This window comes from Rutidosis leptorrhynchoides, chromosome 8 (genome assembly GCF_046630445.1).
Source record: "Rutidosis leptorrhynchoides isolate AG116_Rl617_1_P2 chromosome 8, CSIRO_AGI_Rlap_v1, whole genome shotgun sequence".
In the NCBI taxonomy this organism is placed as follows: Eukaryota; Viridiplantae; Streptophyta; class Magnoliopsida; order Asterales; family Asteraceae; genus Rutidosis; species Rutidosis leptorrhynchoides.
The window spans coordinates 328,703,294-328,716,979 of record NC_092340.1 but is presented as its reverse complement, the minus strand read 5'-3'; positions in this window follow the sequence as shown (position 1 = coordinate 328,716,979).

The following is a 13,686-nucleotide window of genomic DNA, read 5'->3' as shown; positions in this document are numbered from 1 at the left end:
TACTTTAATCGTTAGTTGCTGGGCTTTTATTATTTATTAAATTGTTCCATCCACAGTAGCTCTAACCTAGTCTCTTATTGGATTGGTAAATGAGTTACTTGAATGGGATCACCTATATGAATTCTAAAAATTCAACACTATGATCATGTTTGACAATAAACTTTTTGTAGCTTTTAGAAGCTTTTAGCTTTTATGAAAAAGCTTCTATTAAATAAAAAGCTCCGTTTGACTGCAAGAGCTTAAAGCTTTTTGAAGGAGAGAAAAAGTTAAAAGCTAAAAGCTACTAAAATTAGCATTTAGCTTTTAGCTTTTAGCTTTTAGCTTCTAGTTTTTGTCATTTTACTCTTTATTTTAATAGTTTCAGCAACTCTGCCAAACGACTAAATATATATAAATGCTAACAGCTACAAACTAACAACTAAAAGCTAGCAGCTAGCTACCAACTAATTTTGCCAAACATACCCTATATGTCCATTAAGCTACTGAACTTCTAGAGTGTTAAGTGGGGTCACGGGCCCCCACAAAGCTACATATGGTTCCGCCCCTGATTATAATTATATTTGTTTGTTCATCACAAATCTCATATTTAGTTGTTATTCATCACAGTTTGACTTTCTTTGAAAAAGTCAAAATGTTTTAGCCTTCTTTATCAATCCAGCTATGTTTAAGAAAAAGTAAAAACGTAGTGTTATTCGAAATCATCTAGTGAACGTACCTACATATTTTGAGCTCTTAATTCGTCTATTTGATCATTCAATTGCTCAATCTAAGATTTGACAAATTTCGATCAACAAATCATTTGGATCAGTGCAGTTGTTTTAAAGCTACAAATTTGATTGTCGAGTCTTTGTTGATACTTATTAACATGGCCGTCTTGTCAATTTTATGGGCCATGTTCAATAAACAAAAGTGAACCCTTTATATATTTTTGTTCATATATAATAATAAGTTCAATAAATAAAAGTGGGTTATTTGTATTCGACGTTGATTAAGTTTTTTATTATTTAATTTTTAAACTCCTAATTAAGAAATGAACCTACGTATAAAAGATGAGGCTAAAATGTTTGGGCCCCTAAATATATTGGGCCATGTGCGACCGCACGCTTTGCACGCCTCAATATTCGGCATTGCTTATTAAGCGACTTTAATGAATAAACTATACCCTGAAAACGTCCATATCGAGAATTAGATTTTGAAACTTAATATTGCCGCCATCATTGTGTTTTAAAATTATTGGAAACTAATTGTGATAGAGAGCTTCTAATCGACTCAAAAAGTTTGCTTCTAATCGACTCAAAAAGTTTTTCCAAAAGGTGCAGGGAGGAAGATGACATGTTTTCAATGTTAACAAAATTTGGAAGCCATCTATATTATGTTAATAAATATAGTAGAGAGGTTAGGGTCTTTTATGATAACCTAAAGGTCATAGGTTCGAGACCCAACTTTTACTTTTTCTTATTCACTTAACAGACTGACGTGTGTAAAGTGTGTGCTACACACAACTTTTAAATTTATATTATCTTAATTACTTTTCACTCTAACACCCTTACGAGCTATACTTTTTCTTATTCACTTAGCAGACTGACGTGTATAAAGTGTGTGCTTTGATTAGCTTAGCTTTATCTCAACTTTTCAATTTATATTATCTTAATTACTTTTCACTTTAACACCCTTACGAGCAACAAAACCCGATCAAGGTAGTCAAGTAATTAGTAAGTTAAGGATCGTCCCAAGACACTCAAAGCTTTAAGAGTTGTTATTTATATATATTCTATCTCATAGGAAAAAATGGAGTTAATAATTTATATTATAGTATTATTTAATTATTGGAATATTATCTCTTAGGAAAGAGACAATTATTATATAGTATATTTGATCAAGACTTTTTAATAAGACTATCTTTTGAAAGATAGAATGAAGATTTTAATTAAAATTTAATAATATTAAAAAGATGATTAACTAGACTTAAGAATCATTAAGGATTGTTTTGACATTTAATAGGTTTCAACTTATATTGATAATCAATAAAATAACAATTAAATACCGAATGTTATTCCTATGAGCATAGTAAAACTAATTATCATATAAGTTGAATAATTAGGACTTAATCATGGTTTACTTGTGATGAGGCAAATCTATCAACTAAGTGGGCATACAAAGTTAATATACTAATTTTATAGAATTCATATTATTGCATAATAAATGTCATCTTTGTTTTGTAATGAGAACTATGACAACATTCAATCTGACTCACAAATAGATAAACTAATAAACATAATTAGATTTAACATTAGTGATGTTCTAATATTTTACCTCAATCAGATTCTCATGCAATTGGGCATATAAACTCACAAAAACAAGGGTTCTTTTAATCAAGCCTAATAATTTAATTACTATATAAGTGTAATTAATAATCTTTAATGAATTACTTCTAACAATTCTCGACTAGATTTCATGCAATTTAAACATTTTTTCAGATGTGATTAATCTTCTAAGTAATATAAATCAAGTAAACAAATAACTTTTGATTAATGATGTGGTAACCTAATCATCTATTCACTTATTAATTAAGCATTCAATTAAGTTTTAAATCATAACAGCAAATAAACAGATTCATACAATCACATAAACCAGATTTCAACAGTTCCATAAAAACCCAGAAATTGCCAAAATCTTTATCCTCAACCGTCGGCTTTCTAGACTACAGCCGGCGGTTGAAGTAACCAGAAAGAACCTGTCGCTTTGGCCAATTTAATCCAAAAATATTCTTTCGTCCAGTCTACCACCATGAACGTTTAGTTCATGGTTGGAGATGAATAAAAACAATTAAATAAGTAATTAAACATAAAGCAAGACATAAACGAAAGAATATAAAAGTAAATTATATCTTAATAAAAGAAACTTGAATTGAATTAAAAAGAACTTGATCACAATTTGAAAGAAAGCTTAAAGTGCTAAATAATTCATAACTTTTCGTATTTAATCCTAAAAACTGAATGTACATACAAAAGTGTGAAATTCGACCTCTATTTATAATAGTAAAAAATATGTGTTAGCCGACGGCTTTAATAGATCTAGTCGGTGGCTCTAAGAGTCGGTTAATCTTATTTGCACGTTTAACTTTTTTTCAAGCACAAGTAATCTCTTTTCTGTGTACATAGCCGACGGCTTTTGATTGTATTGCTAGCAGCTCCAAAGTCTTGAATCTGATATAGATTTGTTTCCTTTTTTTATCTCTAACTTGGGCTTCACGAACAAGAAACTGCATAGATCAGCCAGAGGCTTTATATACTTCAGTCAGCGGCTCTAAAGTATTTTACTTGATCTCCAAGTTCTTCGATTTCTGGCTTGATTTCTGGAACATTCTGGAATTCTTCACTCTAGCCGACGGCTTCCTGCATCCAGCTGGCGGCTTTAAAAATATGTATAATTTAGGCGTTATCAAATTCCCACACTTAAACATTACTTGTCCTCAAGTAAACAAAAATTTAAATTAATTAAAATATTACAATTAAGTCTATCAGTGAAGCGTTGGACCAATTTAAATTATGGTCAGGTCTTGTCCCAAGCATGCCAAAAAGCAAAGCCTATTTTGCTAATGTTACTCAAGCTATTAAAAATCAGATACTTAATATTCTTCCATTTGAGGAGGATTCTCTTCCAGTAAAATACTTGGGTGTTCCGTTGATTTCGTCACGATTGTACTATAGGGATTGTAAAGTCCTTGTTGATAACGTGAAAAATAGAGTGGAGAATTGGAAGAATAGATTTTTGTCGTTTGCAGTTAGACTTCAACTAATTAGTTCTGTATTATCATCCATGCAAGTTTATTGGCATTATGTTTTCATTCTTTTGTATGCTACCTTGAATGATATTGAAGCTTTGATGAGAGGCTTTCTATGGTGCCAAGGCACTTTAAAGAAGGGTAAGACCAAAGTTAAGTGAAAGGATGTCCGCCTCCCAAAAATTGAAGGTGGTTTGGGAATTAAGAACCTCAAAGAATGGAATGTGGCACTAATTTCTACGCATATATGGCGTCTTCTTTCTTATAAAGAGTCCTTGTGGGTGAAATTGGTTCACACTTATAAGCTTGCGGGACATAACTTTTGGGATATTGATGTTTCTTCAAATGCAAGTTGGAGTTGGCATCGTATCCTTGGAATTCGGGAACAAATAAAAGGTCAGTTTTTTCATGTTATTCGTAATGGTGAAAGAACTTCGGTGTGGTATGATGTGTGGTGTGATTCAGGACCTCTATCGAATTTTGTTACTACATGTATGATGTATCAAGAGGGGTTTGACCCTTAGTTTTCTATCAAAGACATAATGTCCCATAATCATATGGTCTGGCCCGTGAACTGGACCAACCAATTCCCTCAGCTTTCGTATGCTAATGCGCCTGTTTTAAATGATGGTCATGACATGATACTGTGGCGAGATTATGAGGGTACCAAGCATGAGTTCTCGGTTAATGATGTTTGGAATTTTGTTTGAAGTAAAGCCTCACAAGTTCCATGGGTCTCGGTTGTGTGGTTTTCGCAAAGCATTCCGAAACATGCTTTTGTGATGTGGTTGTTAATGCGTGAAAAGCTCAAAACTCAGGATAAGATGAAACATTGGGAGATTAATTCGAATTGCATAATAAGATTATTTTAGATTTATCTTTGTACGAATGGGTGTCAAGTTACGACTACTAAACCTTATAAAGTAAGATTGATTTAATATTTTTAACTACTTTAAATTATTATTATTTGTGTCATGACTACTTTGATTAGTTCATTCCAATAAAATACCCAAAATAGGAGTATTTTTTATACATTACTAAAGGTAAAAAATAAAGTTAAAGTTATGATCTCTCCGAAAGAATGATGAAATAAAAAGAAAATATATTTTTTTTTATCAAAGTCTAAAGTATTCTAAATCTTTTTTTGGGTAATGGGTTTTACCCGGCGAATCTTTATTAATAAAGAATAATGAATGTTTACAATGAAGCACAAAACGGCTTTAGGAGAACCCTAAAAACCTCTCAAACAACCAAGCTAAACATAAAAAAATATGAACTAGCCACCAGAGCTAAAGCTCATGTACAAAACAACCATGAAACAAGTTAAGAAATCTTCCAATCCGATTTAAGCCGCAACGTCTGAGGCGTCGATTTCCACGTGATAGACAGTAATTTCATTCGAACTGTTGAATAAATAACCTTGTACACATGATCAACCGATCGTTTCTTCTTCTTGAAAAGCCTATTATTTCATTCCTGCCATAACCCATAAACACAAGCCGCAAAAAGAAGTGTCAATTATAGCTAGAATTGTATTTATGTTTATGTATTTGTCCACTTTAAATTTTCGGAGTGCTAGTACTCGCGGTCAAATGAATCATCATTTCGTAACGGAGATAGTGTTAGAAGACCTTCTTCGCTTCGTATGTACAACAGCTTTCCTCCAGTGGATTTTTTTCTTTTGAAAATTCAAACTGTATGGATCCTTAAAAACATATTTGTTGATATATACCAGGCATGGAAAAGCTGGCAAAATGGTACTGCGTCACATATGATAGATATTACATTGAAGACGGGATCACATGACATCATAAGAAGTATCCACATTGGGCTACTATGCGTTCAAGAAAATGTTGTTTATAGGCCAAACATGGCTTTTGTTGTTCTTATGCTTAATAGTTTGTCAATCATGCCTCCAGTGCCATCACAACCTCCATTTTTCAAGCATAGTAGGTTTGATCCTAAAATGCCACTCTGGTACAAGTACGGTTCTTCAGCTGGGAGTGCTAGTTTTGAAAAACAAAAAATGTCAAAATCTAAATCGATGTCATCTCCATTTTCCGGAAATGAAGTAACAATATCTGATTTCGTACCTAGATAGGTACTTAAAAGTTAAAACGGACTTGATATGGTACACATATAGTTCTTGGATTCATTTTGGAATCTGTATTTGTTAATTATATCTATATATCTAAAAGAGAGAGGGCAAGTGAATAGAGAAGTTTAGAAGCTTCACAAACTTATCTGAAACTTTTTATTTTTTATAATTCAACCACATTCTTAATAATAGTTACTTTCACGGTTTTTATAAACTTACCACAAACTTTTCACATTTCATAATTTAACCATAAAACTTCTCATTCATTATAAATCGCCCACACGATTTTTACTATCTAATAACTATTCTTTATTATTATTATTATTATTATTATTATTATTATTATTATTATTATTATTATTATTATTATTATTATTATTATTATTATTATTATTATCATTATTACTATTACTATTACTCTCAATCACATAATTTTCAACTTTATTATTGTTTAACTTTTTTCTTATTATAAATTAACTACGTAACTCATTTTTTAATAACTGTTTTATTGTTATTATATATATATATATATATATATATATATATATATATATATATATATATATATATATATATATATATATATATATATATATATATATATATTATATATATATATATTATATAAATAGATTGTACCAATCGTTGATGTACGTCTCACTTTACTGATTGAGCATTTGGATCTTTTCTCTCGACAAGACGAAAAATAAAACAAAAAATGATCAATAATTACTTTCACGCTTATTACAAATTAATCACATAACTATTTTTGGTCCTTCCTTGACAAAATGAAAAAAAAAATTGATAAATAATTACTTTCTCAATAATTAGCTATGTAATTAATGTTAATCAAGGGTGAAGAACCGACGCAAAGCCAGGTCGCCCAACTAGTTAAGGTCAAACATGCAAACTTGGATGTACAGTGTACTATATATTTGATTTTTAATGTATCTATTGATCTGTTTTTTATTAAATGTTCTGTACCATTACAGGCACTTACTCTCGTAGGAGCATTGTTCAATACTTGTGTATAGCTTATTATCAAAGTCAATTTATTGAATAATGTTCATGCATATTTTTTCCAAGGGAAAACCTACACACGAACATCAATGCGAAAGGGTTTTTTTAGGCGTCAACGTCGTTGATCTTCGGTCCGGTTACCGTGAATAACCCGTACCCGAGATGATGATCTCGGGAGGGTGGCCAACGAATTGCCCGCCAGTCGATAGTCGGACCCTATCGACGGCAAAGGGAGGAAAAACCCTACAAGACCCGTAGGTAAAAACCCTAGTGTTGCGATCGTGAAGACGATCGAGGAGAAGATCCGGCTATGACCGCCGCCTGCTTTCATTGAGAGAGTGAGAGGCGGGATTGAATGACCGCATGAGGGTGTATGCGATTAGGAGCGTGTGAACTTGATGTAGGTTTTGCCCCATATTTATAGATGGGAATTAGGGTTACTTGACTTGGGGCCCAAGTTAATTGCGTAGACCCTAATTGGGCCAAACCCTATGTCATCATGTCCCCCAAGTTCGGTATGATATTTTTGTCAAGTATCGTATCGAACTTCTCATTATGCTGCGGAAAATAAGTTCACAGGAGCCTGCGCAAACAACTGTGCGTAAACCCGCGAACATATGCGCAAAAAAACGCATGCAGAATGCGTGGGAAACCGCATGAACTAGCATGCGTAAAACCGCATGAAAATTGCGTCTAAAGTCGCGGACAACTGTGCGCAAAGCGTGCGTAACCTGGACAAAAGCGTGTGGACAGTTGCGCAAGCGCGCGAACATCTGCGCTAAATATTCATGTACTTAAACCGCAAATATCGAATTAAAAGCTCAATAAGAAAAGACAAACCTTCTCAAACCGAACGATAGACGGTAGAAACACGAGACATAATGCATCGTGCCCCACGGTGGGCGCCAATTGTTCATGCATATTTTTTCCAAGGGAAAACCTACACACGAACATCAATGCGAACGGGTATATTTAGGCGTCAACGTTGTTGATCTCCGGTCAGGTTACCGTGAATAACCCGTACCCGAGATGATGATCTCGGGAGGGTGGCCAACGAATTGCCCGCCAGTCGATAGTCGGACCCTATCGACGGCAAAGGGAGGAAAAACCCTACAAGACCCGTAGGTAAAAACCCTAGTGTTGCGATCGTGAAGACGATCGAGGAGAAGATCCGGCTATGACCGCCGCCTGCTTTCATTGAGAGAGTGAGAGGCGGGATTGAATGACCGCATGAGGGTGTATGCGATTGGGAGCGTGTGAACTTGATGTAGGTTTTGCCCCATATTTATAGATGGGAATTAGGGTTACTTAACTTGGGGCCCAAGTTAATTGCGTAGACCCTAATTGCGCCAAACCCTTCGTCATCAAATACATTATATTAATAGCCCATAGGGCGAGCAAAGGTCACCTCGTAGCTATCTGGAAATACAGAAGAGCTGTGGGAAGATGACTATCTCCATGTCAAGATGACAAGATTATTTTATATGAGAAAAAGTTTCAGAGACATACAAAAATGGATATTCAGATACGAGCTAGAGGGAAATGGACTAATAATCAGAATTAATCTTGATATACAAATACAATACATAAGCTTTTGAAAACTTGTAGTTAAGTTCTCGAAAGGTGTTCTAAAAATCAAGTCCTACTTTATTATTTGGTAACTTTAAAGCTTTTAAAATCACTTTTATTTTATCACTACTTTTGTCATTTTAGAAAAAAGTAATTCTTTTTCTTGTTTAAAATAGTCACATGTTTGTGATTTTAGTTTCAAATCATCATTATCACTAAGTAACCTTTTATTAACTATTTTAGTACAACTATTTCCATTTTCAAGGTCTTAACCTTTTCTTTCAAACTCTTAGTTTTAGTATTAGTTTTTACATTTAAGTGATATAGTATTTATAAATCAATAGAGCTAGTGTATGAATTAAATTTATCATTATATGGTTAAAATGTAGCATCTGTCGAGTGTGGAGAGTTTTAAACAAAAAAAATAAAATAAAGGAAAATACGCAGGGACCCTCGCCAAACTCGAGGTCAAGTCACCAGACGTGAGTATGTGGCTGGAAGCTGGAACGCGAGAAATAACATCGAGAGTTGAAGAATCAAGTCAGTGGGATGTCGCCAAACGCGACTGAGGGTCGCCAAATGCGACATGGTCCTTCTCCAGCAAGTTGTTTCGTTATCTGTAATCTCTTATAGATATTAACACAAGCCTCATGTTTATGGTGTGCATGAAAAATATAGCGAAAATTCTCTGGTTTGTGCCCGTGGACTAGATCCTTCTTCGTGTTTGGAGTTGGAATATAACCACGTTAAATCATTGTGTCCTTTATTTTTAATTCATCATTTCGCTTATTGTTTGTGGATGTAATCCGATTACACAAGTCTTGTGAGAACTGGATTTTTGCTAACGACGGTATTGTTAGTTGGGTCCTTCAATGCGAATTCCTAAAAAGTGGTATCAGGGACGACAGATTGAAGCATGGTTTTTTCGATAAATTGATGAATATGTTTTCAACGGGTGAACAAACGACAGTTTAGGATTTGTTTGCAACATGTATCGAGACCAGGTGACTTAGTTTATCGCAAGAACTCAGTGGTATTCGAGCAAATTTTGTTGTGGTTCTTCTAATGGTGTCAACAAAATGCACTGGATTGCTTGGGACAAAGCTTTAAATTTCTTAGATCGTGGGGTCTTTAAATTGGTAGTGTATGGTCTTTCAATCGAGCTCTCCTCATGAAATGGATTTTGAGGTTTGCAAGTAATCCGACGTGTTTATGGGCGGAGGTGATAAGATCGATTCATGATGCAAACGCGAGTTTAGATGAGTCTCGGTTAAGTGGCAGTATTTGTTGGTGCATAATCGTTAATATGTATTCGAAACATAAAAGTGATAATGTTATTTTCACTAACGTGCTACATGTTCGATTGGGTAATGACCGCTCCACCAAGTTTTGGAGAGACAATTGGCGTGGTGAAGGTATTCTTAAGTCGAAGTTTCCAAGGCTTTGTCCTATTAATGTAAAAGAAGTTTTGTGGTTGCGGACCGAATCACGTCTCTGGGGTGGATTTGGTTGTGGAGTCGTCCGGTACAGGCGCTCGTAACTATCAATTGGAATAACAGTTGGAAATAGTTTTGGGGGATGTTCTAGTTTCTACTAACGACAACTCGAGGGTTTGGTCTCTATTTGATTATGGCATGTATCCGGTAAGCAGCATGCGAGCTGCGTTGGATGTTTATACTCTTCCTAGTTCGGATCTTATGACAACGTAGGTTCGATTCATCCCTTGTAAAGTTAATATTTTAATTTGGAGATTGGCTTCGGATAGACTTCCAACAAGACAACTTTTTGAGGAGAGGAATGGTGATTGAGCATATAGGGTGTGCAATTTGCGATCATTTTGTTGAATCTGCGGATCATGCTTTTTTCGGTTGTTTGATGGCAACTAATTTATGGCGTAAAGTCGATGCGTGGGTATATGTTCACTGGCCGGATGTTATCGCTTGGTCTGAATGGATAGGGTAGTAAGACTCTTGGCAAGCTACGTCAAACAGAAAGAACACACTTTACATCATTGTGACAACGAAAATTTGGCACATTTGGAGGCAAAGCAATGGTGTGATACTCACGTGCCCAACTCTAAAGAAAGATTTGATTTTTGATTCTATTCATAACTTTTCTTTTAATTGGTATTGTAGTAGAAGTAATTGTAATTCCCGTTGGGATGATTGGTTTCTAAAGCCGTTGTAAACGTTTGTTTTATACATAAAGGGGATGATGTTTTAATACCGACTTATAAAATATTAATCAAAATGCTCACAAACTAACACATATATTCAGGCAAATAAACCTGGTCATGCAATAGCTAGTAAGTAAAATGACCAGTTCGATCCACATAGAGCAGTTGAATTAAGAACTTTAAACTAATAATTATTCTAAGAAAAAGGGGGGATTTTAGAAATGAGTTATTATAAAAATATACTAAATCTCATGAGAGTTTACTGTTCACAGGGTTAGATTTGTCTTTTTAACACTTTACATGAGCAAAAATCTCATGAAAAGTAAGTAAACAAATTCAATGGAGACAAAGGTATCCACTTAGAATCAATTTTCTTGGCTAGGATTGTTTGTTAAACATGTTATAATATTCGTAAATGTAGTGACACTGCAATTATCTGTCGATTCTCACAGTTTCTTAACAAGTATTTAACCTGGGAACTTTCACTAACCTAGATACAAGTTAATTCACCACTAAATTAAATAACTATGCGACTTAGTCCAGTTTTACTCACAAGAAACCAAGGCTACACCTGTGTCCCGATTATAACCACGCGACTTTAAAAATTAGACGCAAACCAATCGCCAATTATGTTCCTACAATGGTGTCCTGCATGCATTCACATAACTGTCTAGATAACTCTAAGTGTTAAAGCACAAGCTATCTTTTCTATCTTAACTGTCATTAATTACTTACTAATTTATGTGACAAGTTCAAACCGAACAACTCTAACAATAATGGATCTTTTAACTAAGCACACAATTAAAATTAACTTCAAACTACTCAAGAATATAATCCAATTTTAGGTTATATTGGTGTCCTTTTACAGCCTCACAATTATTTCAGCAAATCAACAATTAAATCACTAACCATCTAATTATAGTTTGGTGTTCCTTATATAATTCAACGATTACTAAACTATGTGGCCACAATAATCTAGTAAAGATAGCTAATCAATTCAACTGTCATTAAACAATTAACAATCATTGCGATAAACTAATTAATAAGCATATATAACAGTGAATCAGATATAATCATAAGCAGATACTTGATTATATTAAACCTAATAATCAATCACCAATGTTTAATCATCTAAGTGGATACAATGAATTTAGCTACTCATAATTGAGACGACCCGTCCTAATCTATAAGGACGAATACAATAACATATGGTTACATCGCGAGGCATTTGACCTCTATATGATACATTTTACAAACATTGCATTCATTTTTGAAAGACAAACTTTCATTACATCGAAAGTTGACAGGCATGCCTACTATTTCATAATATCCAAACTATAAATGACCTAATCTGTCATTTACTTAATAATAATCTTTATTGAACTCAACGACTTAAATGCAACGTATTTTGAAATACGCCATGAATGACTCCAAGTAATATCTTTAAAATGAGTAAATGCACAGCGGAAGATTTCTTTCAAACCTGGGAATAAACATGCTTTCAAGTGTCAACCAAAGGTTGGTGAGTTCATTACTTTATCATAAACAATCATTTTCATTGATTTAATAGACTACAAGATTTTCATTTTCATTTCTCATAAACATCATCTCATATCAGGCATTTCGCAAACTGCATAGAGAAAAAAATCATTCATATGGTGAACACCTGGTAATCGACCTTAACAAGATACATATAGAATATCACCATCATTCCGGGACTCCCTTCGGACATGATAAATTCGAAGTACTAAAGCATCTGTAACCTGGATGGGGCTTGTTGGGCCCGATAGATCTATCTTTAGGATTCGCGTCAATTAGGGTGTCTGTTTCCTAATTCTTAGATTACCACACTAAAAAAGGGCATATTCGATTCGATAATCCAACCATAGAATGTAGTTTCGATTACTTGTGTCTATTTCGTAAAACATTTATAAAAACAACGCATGTATTCTCAGTTCCAAAAATATATATTGCAAAAGCATTTAAAAAGGGAACAAATGAAACTCACGATACTGTATTTTGTAGTAAAAATACATATGATGTCATTGAACAAGTGTAGGGTTGGCCTCGGATTCACGAACCTATATTAATTATATATATTTATATGTTGGTCAATATCTGTCTAACAATTTAGGCCAAGTCGTAGTGTATCACAATCCTAATGCTCGAGACCGATATGCAAATGTCAGCAAAAGTCAACTTGACCCAAAATGACTTCCAAAATCTATACATGTTTATTATATAACTTAAGTATAGTCATTTTAAATATATTTATCAGATTTTTATTAGAGTAAATAATACAAGTCATTTATTAATAAATAAAAATTTATATTAAAACTTAAATATGATAAAAAAAATATACTTTTGTATATCTTAAGTAATAAAATTTATAAAGTTCACTTAATATCATAAAATATTGTTGTATGTATTTTAATGTAATTATATTAAGTGCTATAAAAATATCTTTGTATCACATATTTATTTGATAAAATAATATTGATAATAATAATAATAAGTAAAAGTTGTATTATTTTGTAATAATAATAATTATTATTATTATTATTCTACTTAATAATAATAATAATAACAATATTTATATTTACTAGTGATGATATTAATTATAATGAAATGATAATTCTAATTATGATAATTTTAATAATAACGATACTTTTTAATATTAACAATAGTAATAATAATATTTTATATAAAAATACTAATTCTATTCAAAATGATAATTTTTAATAATAATATTACTAAAATGGTAATAATAATGATATTTTATAATAACAATGATATTTCTATTAAAAATGATAATTTTATTAAAAATGATAGTTTTAATATTAATGATACTTTTAATAATAATAATAATAATAACAATGAAAATGATATTTTTATCGAAATCAATATCTTGCAATATTTTAACTTCATCATGATACTTATACTCATTATTTCCTAATCGACTTGTTTAATAGCTTTTAGTCATCTTTTATATCGCATTCACAATAATGATAATAATAGTAATTATAATAATTAGATGAT